This window comes from Silurus meridionalis, chromosome 8, assembly GCF_014805685.1.
Source record: "Silurus meridionalis isolate SWU-2019-XX chromosome 8, ASM1480568v1, whole genome shotgun sequence".
Lineage (NCBI taxonomy): Eukaryota > Metazoa > Chordata > Actinopteri > Siluriformes > Siluridae > Silurus > Silurus meridionalis.
In genome coordinates, this window is record NC_060891.1 from 14,569,379 (window position 1) to 14,579,436 (window position 10,058).

Consider the following 10,058-nt stretch of genomic DNA (forward strand, 5'->3'; position numbering starts at 1 on the left):
GCCAGAGACTGGTACAGTGAGCCGGGCAGCTGAGCAGGTATCACCTTTCACCAAAGCAAACATGACCAATCCTGTCCATCAGCAGCCAATGAGCGGCAGAGGCTTTGAGCTCTTTCAGAGCGATAGACAGAGAAAGGGCAAAGAATAAAAACAAAAGTTTTACTGAGTGACATATAGACTTTTACCTTACGCTACAAACTGTACTTTCTATTTACAAAGGCAAGCCACAATGATCAGTGACATTTGTATAGGGCAGAATATTCAGATTAACCAGTATTAACCCAGTGATAATATTATATATCTTTTATTTTTAAAGACAAACAAAATTTCAATTTAAAGTACTGTGTCTATTTTGATGGCTACTGTCTTAAAGTATTACAGTGAAAGAGTGACATTCAGTGTGTCTTTCATGTGTGTGTGTGTGTGTGTGTGTGTGTGTGTGTGTGTGTGGAACACAGAGGCACTGAGGCAGGCAGGCTGAGCAATCAGCCGGGTGCCAGGGGTTGGGATAAAGCTGATAAAGAGATGACACGGCTGATAAGATAACCCAACTATATAGCAGACATTTAGATAGGAGGCGGAATGAGTGGCACAGAGAATTGGAACCAGATAAAGCAAGAGGGGCCCCCGGAGAGTCAAGAACAATGGATGGAGGCGGAGAGACAACGCAAGGACTAAACGATTGCTTCCGGAAACATCCACGGAGAGTGGGCTTGAAAGAGTGGGTTGTGCCATTGGGATGATCCCCTTCCATTAACCCCAATAAGAGTACACACACTACAAATTCATTAACACACAGAGACAGAGCTCCATCCCACAGTGGCTTTGTGGATAATATACCAGTCTCATATAAAAAAAAATACATAAACCTGATGCCTCATTGAACCAAAAGTACACATTACTGCCCTCTTACAGATGTCAAATGCAGCAGTATATATTTAATGCGATTCTCTACAAAGGTAAAACCTAAATTAATAATTCAGTAGCATCTATCATGATATTTAAGTAGGAAAAATCTTCTTCAGTTCTTTATTAGAAAAGCTATAATATCATTCTCTTCCACTGCACATTCGTCAATATCATGGATAATTTTTTTGCAGTAAGAATAAAATCAGCTGAAATTTGCTGTTCCTTAATGTTTACCCCGACGAAGCTTAAACAGAACAAGTTCCTGAAACCAGACACAATCTGGAATTAAGTCATTTCCTTGATTTATGGTGCAGGAGGTACAACAGGACAGACTCTGAATTGAAGATGAACTCATTTTACGATTCTGACGCTGATGGTGTGACAAAGGGCAAGAGTGAGCCGGCACAATGAGAAGCACAAAAGAAAACCAACTTTCACGTTGCTGAAAAGGGGGCGAATGTCTGGGCCAGCTGTTTTTAATGTCGCCAACACTGATAGGAGGCAGGTCATTTTTAACAGTGCGCAACACCCCCATTCAGTCATGCACAGACACCCGGCTATTCATGGGTAACCTGTGGTGACCTGCATTCAAGGCCACGTCAGGGTCCCCTGCACAAAAGGTGGGAGCAAGAAAAGGGGTGGGTGGGGGTGAATGGTGTTGCAACTAGACTGCTCACAACCCTCCAACCCCCTTGGTTAAAAAAAAGACCTGACTTTTAGGAGTTTCAGTTAAAGTGAAGCATACGGACAAACAAATACAAAGAGAAGTAGGCACACACATACATAAACTCACACACACACGAAGAATGTACAAACAAGCTGGAAACAAAAGGGCTCTTGTAACAGAGGCGGGGATCTTGATGAAAAATTCAAACAATATTATATGGAGAATGTCAACAAGCGCCACACTTCTGCTGAGGGCCTTACAAACAGACAGAGCAACTCAGCACACACATTACGCCAGTGCGGCTCAACCTCTCAGCGTAATGATGATGGCTCTTCTTTTACTCTTGCTTGCCTTTTAAAACCAACACACACACTGCAAATAGAGCCGCAGGAGGGGGAGAAGTCTGAACCTGTCCCTTTCTATGTACCTGCTACACACACACAGACACCCACACACAACCACACACACACACACACACACACACACACACACACACACACGCACACACTTTTCCACACATAGTGAGACACACTCACACTTGCAACGTCATGGGTCACCTGTACCTAGGATTTCCCGACCACATGAGAAAGGATTGATCCTGAAAGACGCAGATTAAGATATTCTTCACATTCCAACTGTCCACTATCACCATGTAACACTTTAATGCCTACTGACAGAAAAGCTCAGGCAGCATGACTTATTGTCTAATTTTTCTCAAGAAAACACATCACTCAAACGTGACACACTTCACTTTTGCAGTCACTATCAAACTTGTATTGGAGAGTCATACATGGTGAAAGGAACTGGCTGCTGTAAACTGACTTTCAAAAGAAATCTATGCACTTTATACAGGAATGATGCTAGAGAGGTAAATTGCACTCTTGTCAAAGAGTTGTGCTCTCACTTGCTTGGCCAGCACTGTGGCACGTGGAGCTGTTGGAGAAGAGAATTGGCAAACTTGTGCACCTAATTGTTATTGCGGCAGTGTTTGGCCTGGAGCCAGTCGATAGGAATCAGGGATCAGCTCCTGAGCTGTTGCTCCCACTCTCAGTGTCTTAGTTGTAATGCATCCCTCTACTAACAGGGATCAAGGTATTAGGGATTCAGGTTATTTGTATTGATTTTATGTGCTGTCATGCTGCGTCCCAGCCAAGTCATATTTGTGGAAATTGCAAATTTCACCTCAGAAATGTCACCAGCATTTAATCTTTTCCAGTGTGGTCAATACAGGAATCTCTGGCTGATCAGAGCAGCGTTATTGCGCTGAGCTGCAGCGCTTCCACTGTTGCCATGGTATCAACCCAGTGCACAGGCTGGAAAAAAATCAGGAAAAATGAGAATCAAGACCGGAGAAAAGATCAATGAAAACCTATTATATCAGCAACTGCAATTAAATCCTTATAATACTAGAGTTGTGATGTGAATATACCAGTATGATGGTACACCACAAAAAAAAATCTGAATTTGTTATGTTACTTACTTGTAATATAAAAACACAGCCAATGAAATTAAAAACAAAATGAAACCATCATTGTGTTAGAGATTCTTTACAACACTACAGTCTTCTACTTTTTATATAGTATTTTGTTAAAGCAGGAGCATGTATGCCTTAAGCAGACATACCGTCTCTGTCTTTGCACCAATCTGACTAAATACAACGAGGAAAAAGAAAAACTTTTCTTAAGTGTTCATTTGAAGTGAACACAAAGCATACCAGTAAAATCAAGTTGAATAACATGAAAGCTTTCACTGATTGCATTGTATAGATGTCCCTATTACCATCCACAGCAACACAGACACAAAAAAGCCACAAAAGGATCAAGTAAGCTTAAAACATCTTGCAGGTGCACTACTTGCTTTACCCAAAGGCTATAATTCAACTAAACACAGCCATGTAAATATTCAGCGACATGCCGTGGCCCAGTCTGCTGGCTTACACTTTGCACGCTGCAGATGTTTTCTTACACTCCAAATTTGCTCTGGAAACTAATCAAGGCCTGATAAAGCTCATGGCAAATATGGAAAAGATTGACATCCGCATGTGGAAGTTTGCATAGCTTGGCCAAGTGTACATATATAGCCTGTGCAGCACACAACTTTAGCTGGGCCAGAGTGAGTTTGGGTTTGGATACTAGGGAAGCAGATTACACAGTGAAAAAGGTGATACTTTAAAGTTACACTTTTAAAGAAAGATAAACCTAAATGCTAACTGATAGCTTCAGAAAACAAAAAGCTCTATATCATTATAAGTCCAATTAACAAAATAGACTATTTACAAGTTTTTTTTTCCTGCACACTTAGTTTTCACTTACCATTAGGGTAATAAAGAAGTAATATAAATACATTTCAAGACTGATAGAAATGGTAACTGAGAAGGTCTGACCACCCTCCAACTGATGTGCCTCATGCTAATCAATGGATCAATTAAGGAAAGGCACATGGGGTCAAGCCTCAGATATTGCACTGCCTATTAGTTTCTTCTACCTGTCATTATTACACAGTCACATGTCCAAACAGAGAGTGGGGACTTGGCATGCTAGGCAGCACTAGCCAAAGTAAACAGAGAAGCGATGAGGCTTGGACAAAATATTGATCTGACACAAATCTGCAGACGAGAGGCCTAAAAGCTGCGATTAAGGCTAGTGTGTGCCTCAGTGTTTGTGTGTGCATTTCTTACATTTATTTTTATTTTAATAAATAAAACATACATATTTAATGTTTAAATATTGCTTCTCATTTACAGTATGTTTTAGAGTATTTAGTATTACTGATTATAGCAGCAATGCAGTAAAGAGAGAAATACTTTTAGATTATTAGTAAACGTGTTCCCTTTTTAAAAAATCATGCAGAAAATGGCTATTTAAAAAGCATGGACAAAAGGCTTCTATATATATATAAAATATCAATATAAAAAAGCTTTCAGGATTTACATCTTTATCTATTTATTGCCTTTAGGAAACATTTTAGTAGGAATATTTGAATAAAATTAAAACTATAGGCAAACTGATACTACAGCAGTGCAGTGGAAAGCACTGATCAGTAGCAATGATGGACCCCCTGAATCTTAAAATGTAAACAATTGGCAGGAAAATCTATTTCAAAAGCCTTTCATGCCACAACTGGATAGTTTTTCTGTTTAAATATACCAAAACGAACATGAAAATATAAGGACATAAATAGATGACTGAAATATGATTGAAATAAAAAACTGAATTCTATTTAAAATGAGATTAACAACTACAAGCTGGTTGCCTTTTATGTTTCTGATATGTCTTGCTGTGAGGAAGGGGATCATATCATTACAAACTGCTTTGCAAAGCTGGCTACAATGTTGGGCCATCACGTCACCCTGTACTTATGAATAATTTCAGTTTTACTCGCTGTAGACAAGATTAGGATTATTGGGAATTGAATGAATGCTCTAAGGCTAAGATTATGAGAGTAACAATACTGCTAACTTGTACAAACAGCCCTAGCAGAGTAATCCAGACTTCTGAAATTCAAAAGCGGCATTGTGAAACTCAGTGAAAATAGCAAGAGTTCATTCAGTTCTGGTGAAGTTTTCAAATTCTTTTGAGATTCTTCTATTACTGCTCCTCCTAACACAACAGGAGACCAAGATGTCTTGCTCAATAGGGACCAATGACCAAACAAGAGTTCTCAATAGAAAATGATGCCATTGATGCACTGCCAAATGGTAAAGCTGTTCCAATGCCACTGTCTTTATTACCCGACACCATTTCATTCACTTCAGATAGAGAGCTGGCATGGTTATATCCAAATTAGGAATTGTGATCTTAGCAAACATGCTGGGATTTGGACTTATAACAATGGGCACACAAAAGCACGGTGGCCAATCAGGACATTCAGCACAGCAGGGCATCCTCTCTTCTAGCTGATCCTCTGTGCCCTCCTGCAGTTTGACAAGATAAAGTAGCCTGCTTTGCATACAAAAGAACAATTTGGACAAATCTCATATAGGCAGTTCAACCCATTCCTCGTTAGGTCACTATTGCCTTGATAATAAAAGTATTTCGATAAGGATTTCACAGGTGGCTGTTGTTATGCTGTTCAAAGGATTGTTGATGTTATAACTTATAATTTAGTGTTTAAGTTATAGTTATAAGATTTTCTAGTTATAAGATCAGAAAAAAATTTATATTCAAGTAATTTATAAAAGATTAATAGACCTTGCTTAAGTCATAATGGTGGTAATGATAGCCAGTAAAACTGAGGTTTGAGTGCTTAGCTAGCACAAAATATAATTTTCTTAGCAATAAAAAAGACAAAAAAAAAAAAAGCAGTTAAAGATATGGACCAAGTCATTTTCTATTTTCCACATCAATCGAATTAAAAAAAAAAAACAATCTTATGAAACAAAACATAAGTTACCCAGCAGAGTTAAATTAAACAAAATTGTCATGTTATTTTCCTTAATAATTTTGATAATATCTTTTCAAATCTTCAGATTACACAAGAATTAGTTTTGGGGAAAAAACCCCAGCTGGTTTTAGTGGACTTGAACAAAAATGCTTATATTAAAATATCGAAGATCATAAAAAAACCTACGTTTACTCAGGTGTTTCCGAAATATTGGCCAAAAAAAGGTCATGATTTTAACACACAGGTTTTAAAATGCTTCACAGCTCATACACAATACTAGCTGTTCCATTTATATGAAGATACAATAAGAAAGTAGAAATTGCAAAAGAATAATGATGCTGAATTCCACTGTATAAATCATTGCATCTTTAAATGGTAAATGAACGTGCAAATCTATTCCCCTCCCTTTTAGTCCTTTATTTAGTGTGATTATTGTGTGTCTTTCATATGGTTTTAAAATCTGCAACTACAGAGCAGAATTAGTGAGTGTTTGACACAGCTTCTTGTAGTAAGCCCTCACAAACAGGACAGAATGCTATTGTAGAGTCACTGGACACTGTTTAAGACATAGCCTTTGTTCTTCCAATCCTGGTTTGATTCTTAAATCTCACTAATTTAAGCTTACCCCACCTCTTAGGCCTAAGCAGGCCCAAAGCTTTCTCCTCCAAACAGTGGCACACCGAGGTGGGCCTTTTTCTGGTGGTTATGGTATCAGTGTCACACATTAGTGGAGAAATCTCTCAGCATACAAAGAACCATTTGCTATAATGAGATTACAATTAAGACCATTATTGCTAGTCCTGAGAATTTGGGAACTGAGAAAGAATGAATAAAATAAAAAATAAAAAATAAATAAATACTTCCAAGAATGTACATTTAAAGACATAATTAAAGCAATGCTTAATAATTGTTTTAATTTAGGGCTATCTTTGTGGGAGAAATATGATTTAGCCTATTTCTTTTCACATTAAAATATATTACATTACCACTAATAAACAAACAAAAATGTAGAAATTATACTGTAGACTGTACAGCACTTTTAAATTAAGCATTAATATTTGTAATATTTTATATATATATATATATATAAACTGTAAAGGCTAAATAAAGTCAAGCTTTAAATAGCAATATATTGTGTAAACAATAAATAATTCCTAATTCACAAATAACAATAACATATACCACTTAAAAACCCCAGATTTTCTCAAAAAATGTATATAATTCAAAATACATTTTTCAGTAAAAAATCTTCTTTGTCAGACTATATAAATAATTGGTGAATTTCTGCATTAGGGCTAATAACTCAAAATTAACGTTGAGGTGCAAAACTATTTATTAGTCATTTGTTAATGTTACTCTTATTAAGTACTATTCAGTGCATATCCACCACAGGTAGCTGTATAGAATGACATATTATTACAAATTTGGGACCACCAGGTGTGATGGGCCTTAGAAGTGAGTTTCATCTCATTTGTTTTTTTTTTCTGCACAAAAGCCAGACTCTAATTTGCTATCATCAGTTGTCTTTGTTAATGTAGGGCTGGTATTTGGGAATAATCCTCTTCCCATACAATATCGCCCCAACAGGCATGGGCAGGACCTGGTCTCAAGTTCTTTCAGAGGCGGCTCTTTGTGAGTTATACCACGTTCAAGGCTGAGTAAGTTCTATCTTGAGTAATAGAAAGAGGGTTTGGACAGGATATAACTTTGGTTCACTGTATTTACAGTACACATTTCATGTCACAGTCAGTTTCTAGTCCAGTGATAGCTACGGGATTGAAAAATAAAAAAAGTCTAACAAATTTAACCACTGCCAAAATGATCATCAAATGTATTACTTTATGTGGTTCATTCTATTTCCCTTCCTGTGTAATTCTTTAGAAGATCTGTAATTTATGCTACACATTTTTTTAAACAGTGCTGAAAACAAAAGAAATAATTACAATATTTGAGCAGCCTAATTGTGTGAAATCCTCTTATTACACAAAGTAATATTTAGGCCTGCAGTGCCAACCAATATTTAGTGTCAACATTGAAATCTTTCCAAACTTAGCAAAAACTATACAAATACAAATTGAAAAAATAAAGATCCTTTGCTTTTTTTGTGTGTTAAATACATAAATTACACATTTATAACATATTGATGTTGTTTTATTTTTTACATTTAACATTTATTTTAATTATTATAAGCTACTCCATTAAGAAAGAATTAATAAAAAACACTTTGTATTTCCAATATCTATTACAATAAAATCAACTTGTCAGGTCTGAAGGCTGTGACATATGGCCAAAGGTCCAAATAACATGGTAAATAGCAAGTTGCAAATGTCGATTGATTGTTTAGAAGCTCCGGGTAATGGCATGCCACTCGAGATCTCTCGTATTTACTCCTCAAATTTCATAAAATGTTGTCAGTGAATTATAACTGTGACTGATTGATGAACTCTTTTGGTGGACTCACAGTGTAAAACGTGAAAAACAATCCTGTCTATTAAATCATGTTCTAATTATTCCTAAATAAATGATTAGTGATAAATGATTCAAAGTAACAGGGTTTTATTAAAATCACTTTAACTTAAACAATCAAACAAACATGCCATGCACCCCATTTCAGCATTCAGTGGTGGAATAAAGGATTTATGTGCTGAAGTTTTACTGTGATGCGAAATAAACTACAGCAACAAGAAGATTTTTATAAACAATTTAAAAGCAATAATTACCACATTCATGGATAAGCCTTTGTTCCTGTGCTTAGGCAAAACATTTTGAGCACATTACAGTCTGGAAAAAAAAATGCTTGTCACTTTCAACAAAGAACGATAATAGATGCTAGCGTTGATGGTAAAGACGGACAAAAAGGACCAGCCTACGGCTGCAAACAAAATGCCACACCACAACTAAAAATGAATCCATTTACTTCAGTTTGTTTACTTTGTACTTTTGGCTGGCGACAAATAAAAGAGGAGCCAATTCAGGGGCAGGAGCCTCGCCTTGCAGTCTTTTTTCATGGGCTACTTTTTCCTCCCTTGAACTGCTTTAAAAACTAGCTTGGCAAATGCACAGGCAGCCTGTGAAGGCGGGGAGGAGGAGAGTTGGAGCGAGGAAGAATGAAAGGAAAGCACAGTAACATCTGCAGCAACTTCCAGACAGACAGTTGGGATGTGAATAACTCAACACTTAGCTGCCCTGACCTCTGAAAGACAAAAGAATAGGATGTATGTGTATGGAGCAGCAAGTCAGGAAAGCGAGCTTGATTTATTGTCTGGGCTTGGATTGAAAATTGTGCCACTGGGGCACCCACGACTGCATGCCACCATGACTCTCATAGCTGCAGCACAAAGATCGCATCTTGCAACATAGGCATGAAACATAAATTTCCAGTGTCCATGTGCAATTATCTCACAGTGTAAGGAATGCATACATGGATTTTCTAGAAAACAATAAAAACAATGTCACCAAATAAGTTGCCCCAAACATAATTCATTATCTCTTGTGAGCAACAAGTCATCAGAATCAATACTTATTTTTCTCTCTAAATCAAAGCACAAAAGGCCAATTCTCTCAACTTGATATCAAAGCAAGGAGCGACAAAGCAAGTGTGTACTTCACGACTTAAATCTTACAAGTTCCTAATCCTTCTGAAGTCTGTGCGGGACCTTTCGTCTCCATGGAAACACAGGGGCATTCAACCAAGTGATTGCCTCCAATGAATTTCAGATAAGACGAAATGGAAGTGAATTGATGTGATTTTAATGCAGAAGAGAGCGGTAGAGGGGAGGTCCACTCGGTTCATATTTGAATAAAGCAAACACAAGAGACAAAAGCCTGACAGCCGTAAATGACATTGTCAGTACAAAAATTATCAGCCAGTTTACAATCTGTTTGCTCATGTAGAACAAACAGAATGTGTGTGGCATCCCCTGGCTTTGTGAATGGCAGGGCCGCCAGCAGCCAACGAGAGAGAATAGCTGATATCCGCTCCCCCAACCACCTCTGCTACAATTAGATAGCAATTTGATGGGCTGCCAGAAAAAGAAATATAGAGATATATTTACAAAAAAAGTAACAGTTAGTTGATTTCACCCCGGGAGTTGGACAT